Source organism: Monodon monoceros, unplaced genomic scaffold (genome assembly GCF_005190385.1).
Source record: "Monodon monoceros isolate NGI ecotype Baffin Bay Population unplaced genomic scaffold, NGI_Narwhal_1 Super_Scaffold_18, whole genome shotgun sequence".
In the NCBI taxonomy this organism is placed as follows: Eukaryota; Metazoa; Chordata; class Mammalia; order Artiodactyla; family Monodontidae; genus Monodon; species Monodon monoceros.
This window is the reverse complement of record NW_021703774.1, coordinates 37,366,205-37,384,395: the sequence shown is the minus strand read 5'-3', so window position 1 is coordinate 37,384,395 and position 18,191 is coordinate 37,366,205. Positions and strand designations below refer to the sequence as shown.

The 18,191-nt window shown below is 39.1% G+C and overlaps 1 protein-coding gene and 1 non-coding gene across 4 annotated transcripts in view; one reads left to right on the top strand and one right to left on the bottom strand.

Moving 5' to 3' along the window:
• HHAT (hedgehog acyltransferase) overlaps positions 1–18,191 on the bottom strand; it is a 363,625-nt gene that overhangs the window by 311,199 nt on the left and 34,235 nt on the right. The gene's annotated exons all lie outside the window — the stretch shown is intronic.
• Positions 15,066–15,181, top strand: LOC114900189. The gene has a single exon (XR_003794794.1). It is a non-coding gene; the product is annotated as a U5 spliceosomal RNA (small nuclear RNA).

The following is an 18,191-nucleotide window of genomic DNA, read 5'->3' as shown; positions in this document are numbered from 1 at the left end:
GGCTCTGGGAATTGCTCCAGGAACCTTACTTAGTGCCCATCCCTATAGACCTTTCGACTATTCTGAAATCTCCTTAAATCCCTGCAATAAAGTCCTTTCTGCTTAAAGACGGGTGGATTCTGTTGTCTGCAATGGAGCCTTGATCAACATACTTTGGAAAGGATTTTTCTTCTGACTGCAGTACAGCTCTAGCTGTATTATAGAAGCATTATGAAAATAATTCACTTTGAAGAACATCATTCTGAAATAAGTCTATTCAGTGCAGAAAAATAAATGGAGAAAAAAACACCAGGTAGATCACTCCAAGGAGTGTTCTAGAACTGGATAATGAAGGCAGTGAGTGTTTCACATTCATAAGTGCACCAATTTATGGATTTCAAAACCAAATAGAAAATTAGCTACCTTACCCACTGGTCTGTATTTTTCATTACCATGGCTATTTTCTCCTTGGATAGGGAAAACAAGGAGAGCTGTATATATTTACTGTTTTCCTTACCTCATATCCAACATTTTGAAAAAAAAAAAAAAAGCAGTACAACAGAAACACTAAACACTTCTGCATATCTGTTTCCTAAACAGCATTTGTGCATATTATTTACTTTGAGACCATACTTAATTCCCAAACACACTGAGCAAAACTTATCTATGAATAGAGAAAACCTTTATAAAATACTTGAATCCAGAAATGTTTCCCTACACATTCAAAGACAGCAAGCTCACCTTAATGGTCTATAATTCTCCAAAGGGGAAGGGAAAAAAATATGACTAATTTGTAGGGATTTTGCACAGAAGCAGCACTGCTCTCTGGATGAACTCAGGCTAATGATTCATTTAGCAATTATTGGAAGAGTTTTCTTTATCTTTCAACAGATGCTTTGCTATTTCTAAAATAATTTGAACTAAATTATTTTACTGCTCACAATTTCCAGAGACAATACTCTTTCCCCAACATTTCCTCAAAGATAAAATATTTTCACTAACAAAACTTTTTTTTTCCTGTAAATAACAAGTCTCTGCTTAAACATCTTTACCATCCTGCCCAGGTAAAGAAGATGCTCACAAGGGTGGGGACGCCATCAACAGGACTAGCACAAACAGTGCAACAGGGAAGAGCCAATTCTGACTCCATGTTGGATCTGCTTCTTTTACTTTAACCTTTGCTTTTCACTGCTTTTGTTATTATAATCACTGTCTATGGCTGTAAGCATACATAATGGCCTGCCACAGGGAACCCTGCCCCTCTGCCTGTTAAACTAAAAGGTCTTTGTTCAGCTCACAGAGAGACATTCTGACCCTGCCCACCTGTGGATGGCTGCAGAACATCCCGTCCTGTTTTGCAAGATAAATGGCCTTTTTACTGTACTTCCTCACCTCCTCCCCTTCTGTTCTATAATAGAAACTGTCATCCAGACCCCGTAAGATGGTTTTTTGGGGACCCTAGTCCGCCATCTTCTCAGTCTGCCGACCTTCCGAAAAGAGTCGCTATTCCTTGCCTCAACGCCTCGTCTCCCGATTTATTGGCCTGTCGTGGGGCAAGCAGAGCAAGCTTGGACTCGGTAACAACAGTACTGTTTAACATGTACCATCCAGTCTCTTAACTGGCCCTCAGCATCTAAGCCTTGCAAATAGGTCCAGGGTATAATGGGGGTGGGAGGTGTTCTGCACAAGGAAAGAGAAAACCTCTCAAAATGACTTAATTCATCAAGGGGACCTAATTAACGTGGGTGGATTCTTTGAATCTCTTCAACCCAATTGCCAACCCAAACTCAGTAACATCCTCGGGCTATACCTCTACCTCCCTGCTTTCTAGAAGTTGCTCCAGATTATTCAAGATATGTGCAATATACGTGATCAAACAAATATAGAGTCTCTCTCCGTACTTTGTCTATTCCATATTTCTCCCTTTCTTCCTAAAGCTAACAAAGAATCAATTTTTTTAAAAAAATATTAAATTCTGGTATGAAATCAAAGGCACAAAAACTATATTATACTCTCCATATCTGTCAAACTGTTAAAACACTAACCATATCTTCTATAAGGTATGTGGAGAAGTGAGCTATAAACAATTAATAAAGCTGCTAAATAAGTTAGGGGTCATGACCAAAAAAAAAAAGTAATAGACTGGGATGACTAGACAGCAAGTTATACAAGCTCATAAGATTTCACAGCTACAAACTATGCTAATAAATCATGCATCTCATTAGTGTCACTCCTCCAGAACACCAAAAAGACAAAGTCACAGTAACACGGAGAAAAAACAATGATCCCCAGTCCTTTGGGAGCCATGGCCCCTAAAATGGCCCTCATGGTCGGAGAATTTGCTTTCTTCTTAGGAAGTCTTCACACATTCAAGAAAACTCATTAACATGTAACGTCTCTGTGGTGGGCAAATACTAGCAAACTACAACTCCAGATGGAATCCCAAAATGTTGAAGTTCCCCAGGGCAGAAGGCCAATTAAGAAAGGTAAGAATAATACAAGAGAGAAAAAGGAAAAACTGACATTTTTGCCATCCATCTAGGGGGGAGGAGGGGAGCTTTTCATAATCCCACATACCATTTCTCTCCTTGAATTTTACACACTGCATGAAAGACCAGGAAAGTGAGCAATCAGAGTATGTGGAAGGATTCTCCCATGTATCTTTTCAATCTGTCCTCTTTGCCCATTAGCTGGCTGCCCAAGCTCTCAAAGAGAGACCTCCCTGTGAAATAATAGAAAATGTATATTGTTGACTGCCCATGGTGCCTAGCACAGAACTTCTGAAACCTTGGAATTTCCTGTGATAGGAGCACTAGGAACACATTTTGTTTGAATATTTGGTCTTTGACCCTGGTTCCTGACACAAAGCTTCTAAATCCCCTGGAATTTCCTGAGTAACAGCAGTGTCTTTTGTTCTAATAAGGTGACTTTTAGTGGGCTACTGGATGAGGGCTGGTCACCAGAAAGACCAAGCCGGGATTAGAAGCTTGGAATTTTCAGCCCCACTCCCCGTTGTCCAGAGAAGGGAGAAGGCCTAGAAATGAAGTTAATGATCGATCCTGCCTACATGAGGAAGCCTCCATAAAAATCCCAAAAGGACAGAGTTCAGAGAGCTTCCGGATTGGTGAACACATAGAGGTCCTGGGAGAGTGACGCTCTTGGAGAGGGCATGAAAACTCCATGCCCCTTCCCACATACCCTGCCCTATGCATTTCTTCCATCTGGATGATCATCTGTATCCTTTATTACATCCTTTTATAATAAACCAGTAAACAGTAAGTTAACTGTTTTCCTGAGTTCTGTGAGCTGCTCTAGCAAATTAATTGAACCTGAGGAAGGGGTGGTGGGAAGCTCCGATTTAAAACCAGTTGGTCAGAAACAAAGGTAACAAACCGGACTTGCAGTTGGCACCTTAAGGGAGGTAGGGGGAGCAGTCTTGTGGGGTTGAGCCCTTAACCTGTGGGATCTGATGCTATCTCCAGGTAGTGTCAGAATTGAGTTAAACTGTAGGACACCCGGCTGTTTTGCAGAACTGCTTGGTGTGGGGAAACCGCACACACAGCTGGTGTCAGAAGTACTGTAAGTGTGGTAGTATTATGAGAGTAAAGGAGAAACACAGGAGAAGGGAGGTTTTCTATACCTTTCCCTCCCAAAGCATCCCTTAGAATTGTCAGCCATCACAGTAGCTGAGATACCTCCAAGGCTGGGAATGCAGACAAACAAAAACAAGATCCAAGGCTCACCACATCTTCCGGGCACATCTCCACCAACCATTCCCCCACAGTGCATTGCCTCAGCCATCTCTCTGCAGAAACTTATTTGTTATTAAAATGACTTATCGGTTTTTTTTTTTTATCATTTCTGAACTTATTTTAAATACTTCAACACAGAGACTTCTAGTTCCAGTCAAGATACAATGAACACATTTCCCCCTAACCCTCCCACTAAGACAGCTAAAAACCCTGGATGTAATTATAAAACAAACATAAGAAGATTCTGAAAGATGGAAAGAAGAAGGCAGACTGGCTAGGGACCTCAGGACTTGAGGAATAAATAAAATAAAATAACTCATTGGATGGACTTAATAGCAGAGGTAGATTACAGAGGAAAGAAACACTGAGCCTAAAGATATGTCAACAGATATTACACAGTCTGAATAACAGAGAAAAAAATAGGCTGAAAAATATAAACAGAGCCTCAGGGACCTGTAACACGGTTATAAAAGGTCTAACATTTGTGTCATTGGAATCCTAGAAAGAAAGGAGAAAAATGTGGGGATGAAAAAATAGTCAAAGAAATAAAAACTAAAAATTTCCCAAATTTGCAAAAGGAATAAACCTAAAGATTCAAGAATCTGAACCCAATCAAATTAAATATACCAATTAAAAGACAGAGATTGGCAGAATGGACTTTTAAGAAGCAATCTAACTCTATGCCATCTACAAGAAATTCACTTCAAAATAACGATATAGGTAGGTTGAAAATAAGAGGCTAGAAAAGGACATGGCCTACAAATATTAATCAAAAGAAAGCAGGAGTGACTATATTAATATCAGATAAAGTAGATTTCAGTGAAAGAAAATCACCAGTGTCAGAAAGGATCATTAAGTTATGATAAAACAGTCAATCCATAAAGAAGACATAACAATCCTAAATGTATATGCACCAAACAACAGAGCTGTAAAACATATGAAGCAAAAACTGATAGAACAGATAAAAATAGAGAAATCCACAACTATAGTTGGAGACTTTAACACCTCTCTCTCTCAGCAACTGATAAAACTACCAGACAGAAAATCATTAAGGATACAAAAAAACTTACCACTACCAACCAACAGGATCTAATCAACATTTGTAGAACATACCATTCAACAACATCAGAATACACATTCTTTTCAAGTACCCATGGAACATTCACTAAGATAGACTATATCCTGAGCCATAAAACGAATCCCAACAAATTTAAAAGAATTTCATCATACAGAGTGTATTCTCTGACAACAATGGAATCAAACTAGAAATCAGTATCAGAAAGATAATAGGAAACTCTCCAAACACTTTTCTAAATAACACGAGTCAAAGAGGAAGTGTTGAGGGAAATAAAAAATAAATAGAACTGAATAAAAATGAAAAGACAGGGACTTCCCTGATGGCGCAGTGGTTAAGAATCCACCTGCCAATGCAGGGGACATGGATTCGAGCCTTAGTCTGGGAAGATCCCACATGCCGTGGAGCAACTACTGAGCCTGCATGCCACAACTACTGAAGGCCACACACCTAGAGCCCATGCTCTGCAACAAAGAGAAGCCACCACAATGAGAAGCCCACGCACCACAACGGAAAGTAGACCCCACTCACCACCACTAGAGAAAGCACCCACACAGCAATGAAGACACAACACAGCCAAAACTTAATTAATTTTTTAAAAAAATAGAAAGACAATTTATCAAAATGTATAGCTAAAGCAGTGCTGAAGAAAATACAAAACACTTAACAGTTACATTAGAGTAAAAATCTCAAACTTCTAAGCTACCACCACAAGAAACTAGAAAATGAGAAGCAAAACAAACACTGAGCAAGCAAGAAGAAGGACATAAAGAGCAGAAATCAATGAAATGAAAAACAGAAAAATAGAGAAACCTCATGAAACAAAAAGCTGGTTCTCTGTAAAAATCAATACGCTCACAAATTTCCAGAAAACAAGCAAAAAATAAAGAAGATGACCCAAATTACCAAAATCAGGAATAAAAAGGGGGCTATCACTGCTCCACAGACATTATAAGGATAATAAGACATACTAAGAAAAACTCTATATACATAAATTTGACAACTTAGATTAAATGGCCTAATTCCTCAAAAAGCACAAACTACCAAAATTCACCCAATAAAAATATATCATTTTGGCCTCCCTAAGCTTCTCAGCCCCTCTCAGACAAATCACAGGGCAGGCCCTGAACCAAGATGGTGGAATAAAAGGACGTGCTCTCACTCCCTCTTGTGAGAACACAAGAATCACAAACAGCTGCTGGACAGTTATCGACAGGAAGACACTGGAACTCACCAGAAAAGATACTCCACATCCAAAGACAAAGGAGAAGCCACAACGAGACGGTAGGAGGGGTGCAATCACAGTAAAATCAAATCCCATAACCACTGGGTGGGTGACTCACAGACTGGAGAACACTTATACCACAGAAGTCCACCCACTGGAGTGAAGGTTCTGAGCCCCACATGAGGCTTCCCAACCTGGGGGTCTGGCAACGGCAGGAGGAATTCCTAGAGAATCAGACTTTGAAGGCTAGTGGGATTTGAATGCAGCACTTCAACAGGACTGGGGGAAACAGAGACTCCACTCTTGGAGGGCACACACAAAGTAGTGTGCACATCGGGACACAGGGGAAGGAGCAGTGACCCCAGCGAAGACTGAACAAGACTTACCTGCTAGCGTTGGAGCATGTCCTGCAGAAGCAGGGGGAGGCTGTGGCTCACCATGAGGACAAGGACACAGGCAGCAGAAGTTCTGGGAAGTACTCCTTGGCGTGAGCCCTCCCAGAGTCTTCCATTAGGCCCATCAAAGAGCCCAGGTAGTCTCCAGTGTTGGGTTGCCTCAGGCCAAACAACCAAAAGGGAGGGAACCCAGCCCTACCCATCATCAGAAAAGTGGATTAAAGTTTTACTCAGCTCTGCCCACCAGAGCAACAGTCAGCTCTACCCACCACCAGTCCCTCCCATCAAGAAACTTGCACATGCCTCATAGATAGCTTCATCCACCAGAAGGCAGACAACAAAAGCAGGAAGAACTACAATACTGCAGGCTGTGGAACAAAAACCACATCCACAGAAAGAGAGACAAGATGAAAAGGCAGAGGGCTATGTGCCAGATGAAGGAACAAGATAAAACCCAAGAAACACAACCAAATGAAGTGGAGATAGGCAAACTTCCAGAAAAAGAATTCAGAATAATAATAGTGAAGATGATCCAGGACCTCGGAAAAAGAATGGAGGCAAAGATCGAGATGAGGTAAGAAATGTTTAACAAAGACCTAGAAGAATTAAAGAACAAACAAACAGAGATGAACAATACAATAACTGAAATGAAAACTACACTAGAAGGAATCAATAGCAGAATAACTGAGGCAGAAGAACGGATACGTGACCTGGAAGACAGAATGGTAGAATTCACGGCTGCGGAACAGAATAAAGAAGAAAGAATGAAAAGAAATAAAGACAGCCTAAGAGACCTCTGGGACAACATTAAACACAACAACATTCGCATTATAGGGGTCCCAGAAGGAGAAGAGAGAGAGAAAGGACCCGAGAAAATATCTGAAGAGATTATAGTCGACAACTTCCCTAACATGGGAAAGGAAATAGCCACCCAAATGCAGGAAGCATAGACAGTCCCATAAAGGATAAATCCAAGGAGAAACAGGCCGAGACACATAGTAATCAAATTGGCAAAAATTAAAGACAAAGAAAAATTATTGAAAGCAGCAAGGGAAAAATGACAAATAACATAAAAGGGAACTCCCATAAGGTTAACAGTAGAATTCTCAGCAGAAACTCTACAAGTCAGAAGGGAGCGGCATGATATACTTAAAGTGATGAAAGGGAAGAACCTACAACCAAGATTACTCTACCACGCAAGGATCTCATTCAGATATCACAGAGAAATCCAAAGCTTTACAGACAAGCAAAAGCTAAGAGAATTCAGCACCACCAAACAAGCTCTACAACAAACGCTAAAAAAACTTCTCTAAGTGGGAAATGCAAGAGAAGTAAAGGACCTACAAAAACAAACCCAAACCAATTAAGAAAATGGTCATAGGAACATACATATCAAAAATTACCTTAAACGTGAATGGATTAAATGCTCCAACCAAAAGACACAGGCTTGCTGAATGGATACAAAAACAAGACCCATATATATGCTATCTACAAGAGACCCACTTCAGACCTAAGGACACATACAGACTGAAAGTGAGGGGATGGAAAAAGGTATTCCATGCAAATGGAAATCAAAAGAAAGCTGGAGTAGCACTACTCATATCAGATAAAATAGACTTTAAAATAAAGAATGTTACAAGAGACAAGGAAGGACACTACAGAATGATCAAGGGATCAATCCAAGAAGAGATAACAATTACAAACATTTATGCACCCAACATAGGAGCACCTCAATACATAAGGAAACTGCTAACAACTATAAAAGAGGAAACCAACAGTAACAAAATAATAGTGGGGGATTTTAACACCTCACTTAAACCAATGGACAGATCATCCAAAATGAAAATAAATAAGGAAACAGAAGCTTTAAATAATACAATAGACCAGATAGATTTAATTGATATTTATAGGACTTTCCATCCAGAAAGAGAAGATTACACTTTCTTCTCAAGTGCACATGGAACATCCTCCAGGATAGATCACAACTTGGGTCACAAATCAAGCCTCAGTAAATTTAAGAAAATTGAAATCATATAAAGCATCTTTTCTGACCACAATGCTATGAGATTAGAAACAAATTACAGGGGAAAAAAACGTAAAAAACACAAACACATGGAGGCTAAACAATACGTTACTAAATAACCAAGAGATCACTGAAGAAATCAAAGAGGAAATCAAAAAATACCTAGAGACAAATGACAATGAAAACACGATGATTCAAAACCTATGGGATGCAGCAAAAGCAGTTCTAAGAGGGAAGTTTATAGCTATACAAGCCTACCTCAAGAAACAACAAATATCTCAAATAAACAATCTAACCTTACACCTAAAGGAACTAGAGAAAGAAGAACAAACAAAACCCAAAGTTAGCAGAAGGAAAGAAATCATAAAGATCAGAGCAGAAATAAATGAAATAGAAACAAATAAAACAAGAGCAAAGATCAATAAAACTAAAAGCTGGTTCTTTGAGAAGATAAACAAAATTGATAAACCATTAGCCAGACTCATCAAGAAAAAGAGGCAGAGGACTCAAATCAATGAAAGTAGAAATGAAGAAAGAGAAGTAACAACAGACACCACAGAAATACAAAGCATCCTAAGAGACTACTACAAGCAACTCTATGCCAATAAAATGGACAACCTGGAAGAAATGGACAAATTCTTAGAAAGGTATAACCTTCCAAGACTGAACCAGGAAGAAATAGAAAATATGAACAGACCAATCACAAGTAATGAAATTGAAACTGTGATTAAAAATCTTCCAACAAACAAAAGTCCAGGACCAGATGGCTTCACAGGTGAATTCTATCAAACATTTAGAGAAGAGCTAACTCCCGTCCTTCTCAAACTCTTCCAAAAAATTGCAGAGGAAGGAACACTCCCAAACTCATTCTGTGAAGCCACTATCACTCTGATACCAAAACCAGACAAAGATACTACAAAGAAAATTACAGACTAATATCACTAATGAATGTAGACGCAAAAATCCTCAACAAAATACTAGCAAACAATCCAACAGCACACTAAAAGGATCATACACCATTATCAAGTGGGATTTATCCCAACGATGCAAGGATTCTTCAATATATGCAAATCAATCAATGTGATACACCATATTAACAAACTGAAGAATAAAAACCATATGATCATCTCAATAGATGCAGAGAAAGCTTTTGACAAAATTCAACACTCATTTATGATAAAAACTCTCCAGAAAGTGGGCATAGACGGAAACTACCGCAACATAATAAAGGCCATATAGGACAAACCCACAGCAAACAGCATTTTCAATGGTGAAAAACTGATAGCATTTCCTCTAAGATCAGGAACAAGACAAGGATGTCCACTCTCACCACTATTATTCAACATAGTTTTGGAAGTCCTAGCCATGGCAATCAGAGAAGAAAAAGAAATAAAAGGAATACAAATTGGAAAAGAAGAAGTAAAACTGTCAATGTTTGCAGATGACATGATACTCTACATAGAGAATCCTAAAGATGCTACCAGAAAACTACTAGAGCTAATCAGTGAATTTGGTAAAGTTGCAGGATACAAAATTAATGCACAGAAATCTCTTGCATTCCTATATACTAATGATGAAAAATCTGAAAGAGAAATTAAGGAAACACTCCCATTTATCACTGCAACAAAAAGAATAAAATACCTAAGAATAAACCTACCTAGGGAGACAAAAGATCTGTATGCAGAAAACTATAAGACACTGATGAAAGAAATTAAAGATGACACCAACAGATGGAGAGATATACCATGTTCTTGCATTGGAAAAATCAACATTGTGAAAATGACTATACTACCCAAAGCAATCTACAGATTCAATGCAATCCCTATCAAATTACCAATGGCATTTTTTATGGAACTAGAACAAAAAATCTTAAAATTTGTATAGAGATACAAAAGACCCCGAATAGCCAAAGCAGTCTTGAGGGAACAAAATGGAGCTGGAGGAATCAGACTCCCTGACTTCAGACTATACTACAAAGCTATAGTAATCAAGACAATATGGTACTGGCACAAAAAGAGAAACATAGATCAATGGAACAAGATAGAAAGCCCAGAAGTAAACTCACTCACCTATGGTCAACTAATCTATGACAAAGGAGGCAAGGATATACAATGCAGAAAAGACAGTCTCTTCAATAAGTGGTGCTGGGGAAACTGGACAGCCACATGTAAAAGAATGAAATTAGAACACTCCCTAACACCATACATAAAAATAAACTCAAAATAGATTAGAGGGCTTCCCTGGTGGCGCAGTGGTTGAGAGTCCACCTGCCGATGCAGGGGACACGGGTTCGTGCCCCGGTCTGGGAAGATCCCACATGCTGCGGAGCAGCTGGGCCCATGAGCCATGGCCGCTGAGCCTGCGCGTCCGGAGCCTGTGCTCCACAGAGGGAGAGGCCATGACAGTGAGAGGCCCGCATACTGCAAAAAATAAATAAATAAATAAATAGATTAGAGACCTAAATGCAAGACCAGACACTATCAAACTCTTAGAGGAAAATATAGGAAGAACACTCTTTGACATAAATCATGGCAAGATCTTCTTTGATCCACCTCCTAGAGTAATGGAAATAAAAACAAAAATAAACAAATGGGACCTAATGAAACTTCAAAGCTTTTGCACAGCAAAGGAAACCATAAACAAGACGAAAAGACAACCCTCAGAATGGGAGAAAATATTTGCAAACGAATCAAGGGACAAAGGATTAATCTCCAAAATATAGAAACAGCTCATGCAGCTCAATATTAAAAAAACAAAAAACCCAATCCAAAAATGGGCAGAAGATCTAAATAGACATTTCTCCAAAGAAGACATACAGATGGTCAAGAAGCACATGACAAGCTGCTCAACATCACTAATTATTAGAGAAATGCAAATTAAAACTACAATGAGGTACTCACACCAGTTAGAATGGGCATCATCAGAAAATCTACAAACAACAAATGCTGGAGAGGGTGTGGAGAAAAGGGACCCCTCTTGCACTGTTGGTGGGAACGTAAATTGATACAGCCACTATGGAGAACAGTGTGGTAGTTCCTTTAAAAACTAAAAATAGAGTTAACATATGATCCAACAATCCCACTACTGAGCATACACCCAGAGAAAACCATAATTCAAAAAGACACATTGCACCCCAATGTTCATTGCAGCACTATTTACAATAGCCGGGTCATGGAAGCAACCTAAATGCCCATTGACAGACGAATGGATAAAGATGATGTGGTACATATATATAATGGAGTATTACTCAGCCATAAAAAGGAACGAAATTGGGTCATTTGTTGAGACATGGATGGATCTAGAGACTGTCATACAGAGTGAAGTAAGTCAGAAAGAGAAAAACAAATATCATATATTAACGCATATATGTGGAACCTAGAAAAATGGTACATATGAACCAGCTTGCAAGGCAGAAATTGAGACACAGATGTAGGGAACAAACGTATGGACACCAAGTGGGGAAAGCAGTGGGGGGGGGGGGGATGAATTGGGCAATTGGGATTGACATGTATACACTGATGTGTATAAAATTGATGACTAATAAGAACCTGCTGTATTAAAAAATAAATTAAATAAAATTCAAAAAAATTTAAAATATATATATATATCATTTTAACCATCAAACAAATTGAATTCATAGTTTTAAAATCCCTAAAAAGAAATCTCCAGTCCCACGTGGTTTCACTAAAGAATTCTACCTGACACCTAAAGAACCTCTCTGTAATAGGGGAGATACTGCCGAACTCATTTTCTAAGTCTAGTAATAAACACATAGAATCTGAAATTAAAGATACAAGACCATATATAATCAGTCAAAATTCAGACATAGACAGTATTCAGAGAGAAAGAGAGAACTACAGTCTAATATCCCTCCTGAACACAGACAAGAAAAATCTCAGCAGAATATCAGCAAGTGTAGTCCAGCTACATATATAAAAAAATTATACACCATGACCAAGTGGAGTTTATCCCAGGGATGCAAGGCTGGTTCAATACTCAAAAATCAATCAAACTAATGCAACATATTAACACTTTCTTAATTAAAGAAGAAAAATAGCATCATCATACCAATTGATGCAGAAAAATCATCTAACAAAATTCAATACTGATTCACAAAAATTCTCAGAAAACTAGGAATAGAGGGAAACTTTCCCCCCTTGATAAAGAACATCTACAGAAAAACCTACAGAAACATCATACTTAATGGTGAATGACTGATGTTAATGGTTAAGACTGGGAAAAAGCCAAGGATGTACACTCTCATAACTCTTATTCAACATAATACTAGAAGTCCTAGCCAGCACAATAAGAAAAGAAAAGAAGAGTCATAATAGATTGAAAAGGAAGACATGAAAATGTCCCGATTTGCAGGTGACATGATTGTTTACACAGAACAACTCAACAAGTCTGTCCAAAAAGAAAGGAAAAAAAAACCCTCCAATAAGGAATAAATGAGCTCAGAAAAGCCACAGGATATAAGATCAACATATAAAAGCCAACTGTACTTCTATATACTAGCAATGAACATGTGGAAATTGAAATTTAAAATGTAAAACCATTTATAATTGCTCAAAAAATAAAATACTTAGGCATAAATGTAACAAAACATGTATAGAATTTGTCTCCTAAAAACTACAAAATACTAATGAAATAAATCTGAAAAGATGTAAATAAATCTAAAGACACACTGTGTTCATGGATTGGAAAATTCAACATAGTGAAGACATCAATTTTCCAAATTGATCTATAAATTTATCAGAATTGTACCAAAATCCCAGCAAAAAGTCTTGTAGATATAGAAGAGCTTATTCTAAAGCATATTTGGAAAGGCAAAGGAACTAAATGAGCTAAAACAATTTGGAAAAAAAGAATAAAGTTAGATTACATTACTTGATTTTAAGACTCACCAGTAATCAAGAAAATGTGGCATTAGTGTAAAGACAGATACATATATCAATGGAACAGAAATGAAAACCCAGAAATAGAGCCACACAAGTTTGCCCAACTGATTTATGACAAAGGTGTGAAACAATTCAATAGAGGAAGACAGTCTTTTCAACAAAAGGTGCTGTAGCAATTGGACAACCATAAGCAAAAAAATAATAATAATAAATCTCTACCTAAATTAACACAAAAATTAACCCAAAAGAGATCACAGACTTAAAGGTAAAATGCAAAACTAGGAAACTTTGTGGGGAAAAAAAAAAATCTTTGGGTCATAAAACTAGGCCAAGAGTACTTAGACATGACACCAAAAGCACAGTTCTTAAGAGAAAAAAAAAATTAATAAACTGGATTTCTGTGAAAGACCCTACCAAGAGGATGAAAAGTCAAGCTACTGCCTGAGAAGTAATATTTGCAAACCACCTACCTGACAAAGAACTAGTACCTAGACTATACAGAGAACTCTCTAAACTCTACAGTGAAAATAAACCAAACAATCCAAGTGAAAATGGGCAAAAGATATGAACAGAATTTCACTAAAGAGTATATAGAGATGACAAATAAGTGCATGAAAATACGTTCAACATCTTTAACTATTAGGGAAACGCAAATTAAAACCATGATGAGATATCACTACCCACCTATCAGAAAAGCTGAAATTTAAAATGTTAATAAGGCCAGATGCTAGTAAGTGCGCAGTGAAACTGAGTATCTCATACATTTTTTTGGTGGGAATGTAAAATGGTAGAGCCATTTTGGAAAACAGTTCATACAGTTTTTCACAAAACCAAACATGTGCTTATCATACAATCCAGCAATCAAACACCTGGGTATTTATCCCTGAGAAAATAAAACTTAAGTTCACACGAAAACCTGTACACAAATATTCACATCAGATTTATTTATAATAGCCAAAAACTGGAAACAACCGAAATGTCCTTCACGAGTCAAATGGTTAAACAAACTGGTCCATCCATATCATTAACTAATACCCTGCAAAGAAAAGGAATAAATTACTGATACACACAACTTGTATGAATCTCAAGGGCATTAAGCTGGGGGCGGGGGAGGGAGCCAGTCTCCAAAGGTTATAATACCATATGACTCCATTTATATAACATTCTCAAATGACAAAATCATGAGATGGAAAAACAAAACCGTGGCTTCCATGGGTTCGGGATGGCGAGAGCAGGATGGGTGTGACAAGAAAGAGGCAGAAAGGAAGTTCTTTCTGGTTCTGTATTTTAACTGTGTTGGTGGTTAATGAAAGGAAAGGAATAGAACCACACTCAAAAGTCCCAATATACCACATACAAAAACTGCAGTTTCCATGGTTGAACCAGGATGGGGTTTAAAGCCCAGCCACGTAGACCTCTGCTTCGCCCCCTAATGGTGGTTCCTGAGGCATGCTAGGAATACTATGGTATTTGCAGAATCTCAAAGTTGATGAGCCAGACTTCTCATTTGCATACCCACAGTACCCTGTATAGAGTACAATCCTTTCAAGTTTAAAAGAATATTCCTTTCAACTCAACATTTCTAACTATGAGAAGTTTGCTTACAAAATCCCTTGTACAAACTTTAAGCAGGAAGTGCCCTTGGGGATAAAGAGCCACCATCAGTGAAGTAGGATCTGCGGTTACTGGAGAAATGACCTTAGTAAACTAGCGTTATAGTCTGTTTTCTCTTCAGATAGAATAAATCTTTCGCCTTTTACTAAAGATTTCCGTGAAGAGAACTAAGTCTGAACGTTCCACAAACTTTTTGAGGCCTTGCTGTGGCAGGGCTAGTGTCTGATGTTGTAATAAAAGACATGATCTTTCTGAAATAACCCATCTTCCCGCCGTTTTCAACATGCCACTATTCCTCTTAACCTACAAAGTTTAGTATTATAAGAAGCTTATAGGCTAAGGTTTTATTGGTTTTCTACCTGAACTGTTCTGATTAACCTACACAGTTTTAGTATTATAAGTAAGAAGCTTATAAAGTTTTATTGGTTTTCTGCCTGAGCTGTTCTAGTAAAATGTCATAAATTTATGTCAAATGAATTTCCACTGATGAAGTGTTGACTTGCCAGTTGCCACTCACGTCAGAAACATTGACTAAAACAACTGAACCGTTCCCCTTCCCTCCCCTATATAATGAAGAATCTAAAATGTTGAAAACATATATCCTAAGTGATGGCCCTGAAGCCCCACTCAAAGGTCCTGTATTCAGTTCCAAGTTGTAAAGTATGTGGTGGTCTGACGCCAGATTGTCCAGAATCCCCGGTGCATGATGTCATAGCCATGAGAGGAACCTTAAATGCATGGTAGGGGTACCAACTCCTAAAAGACAAAGAGCCTCCTGAAACTTCACCCAGCCCAGCAAACAGGCTGGTATGAACTGGTTTCTACTGCTTGCCTAATAAATGTTTATATGTGTGATCAAATTTAGCTGGAGAACTGCCTTCATACAACCCACGAGCAAAATTATAATGGACTAACTAACCCTCACCAACGTGAACTTTTCAGCAGATACTGTGATCCTGCAAGTGGCTTCAGTCAGTTCCCCACACAAAGACACCACCCTTCACATCTCCCACGGGCCCATGATCTCACTTTTATCCTGCAGCTGCTTCTAATTTCTTTTTAACAGAGACTTATCAACTGTCATGTCATGATTTTAAAAGGTAATAACCTTTTAAAGAATGGTGACAGGCACCACTTTTAGGGAATGTACTGGGAAAAGGAAGGGTTTCCCCTCCTCCCCACTCCCCCATGTCTCTCCCCAAATTTCAGCTCTAAGCCACTGCTGAACTCTGCTCCTTCTACTCTCAGAATCCTATCTGTTGGAGCACTTACATGGGATGTGTTGTGTAAACAACCCCCTCTACCCTGAGGGACCGTTCTTGACAATAAAAGTGCCCAAATGCAGAGTCCACATTCCAGAAGGAATGAGTTAGCATCCGAAGGGTCCCAGTCAGAAATCCAGTTCCAGACATGGCTACAATTCAAATGATTTCAATATTGGTATTGAAAGCTGCACCTGAGAATTTATTGGCATTAAGGATGTTAGAAATAAGTAATGTACAAATGAAGGAAGTGGTGTTCAACATAGGCAGTGAGTTAGAAATTTTCTCAGCCTCCAATAACCTCATAAGGGTGAGGCATCAGAATCCCTGGAGCAGGCACCCAGAGCTTCAGAGAAAACAGCCCTCCTTCTAGCACCCCCTGTGCTTCTATGTCCCTTTACTTCATAAGGTTCCATTCCTCCTGTCAGACTAGCAGGGTGTCTGCTCCAGCCCACAGAGTAGAACTGCCTCAGCCTCAGATGAATCCTTCCTGCAGGGTGCTTGTTGGAGAACCTAAAGACAGAGAACAGGTTCAGTGGCAGATTTTGTACCTGCCACTGAAGAAATAAACAAGTGTTTGCACACATGGCAGAATTCAGATCTGAACTCTTTCCCTATGACGTACCACTTGGTAGTGAGGTTACAGGAAAGGAAGATATTTAACTCCTACCCACCTCCAACTACCAGAAGCTAATAAGAGTAAAACCAAAGAATTTGACTTTTGTTCAACAATCAGACAGACTCGGGTCAGTTCAAAACACTATCCTCCTCAGATCCACCTCCTCTGGGGAGCCTTCCCTGGTCATTCCAAGGCTGGAAACTCACCTGGCAATTTTGGGCTATACCAACCAGGGACACTCATAAAAATGGAAACACTTTGTTCAATGTAATGCCAATTTTCAGGAAGGACACACAAACAGGGTCAGTTGTCCTGGCTGTGTACACCTGCTATCTCTTCAGCTTGACAGATGCTGCTGCCCTTAGTTAAATAATTAGAGCATCATCCCTATTAAAGCCACATGGCAGCCTGGCATTCTCAGATGGAGTATTAGCTTCTTGAGGAGAGAAGCTATGCTTCTTACTTCCCCTAACCCACAGCACCTATAGAAAAGCAGTTGATTAGCAAAGAATTACTTGTAAACTGACTGGCCTGTGGCTGAGAAATGTCTCACCACTCCAAACCTATATCATCACCTCAAGATTTTACTAAGTAGTCATGGGGAACCTCTCTCTCTCTCAAACTGTTTCTTTTTCTCTCTTCTCTTCCTCCATACGTGTACGTGCACACATACACACACCTGATTTTTTAGTCCTGCAGGGCTAGACCCTTGGTTCTAACTTCACCTTATCTTCTCCCGGCTCCTTCAAGAAACTTTAAAACAAAATAAACAATATTTGGGAGGACTTCCCTGGTAGTGCAGTGGTTAAGAATATGCTTGCCAATGCAGGGGACACAGGTTCGATCCTTGGTCCAGGAAGGTCCCACATGCCACGGAGCAACTAAGCCCGTGAGCCACAACTACTGAATCCTGTGCGACTAGAGCCTGTACTCTGCAACAAGAGAAGCCACTGCAACGAGAAGCCCGTGCACCGCAACAAAGAGTAGCACCCGCTCGCCGCAACTAGAGAAAGCCCGCGTGCAGCAACGAAGGCCCAACGCAGACAAAAATCGATCAATCAATCATTAATTAATTTTTTTAAAAAAACAATATTTTGCATGAGTTAGTAGATATAAAAGAGAGGAGGGCCAAGCAGGGGCCTTAGTGATTGAGCTAATAAGCAAATTTGATGCTTATCCATCTGCATTACAGACCCTATTTTCACATAAGGCAGAGAGCTTCCCTTTCCTGTGCTCCCCCGGAAATCACTACTGCCTCACTTTTCCCCCCACCTAGTTGCAAATCTCCTACGTATCAGGAAGGACATCCAGCAGGGATGAGACTAGACAAGAGACAGCGTACTGGC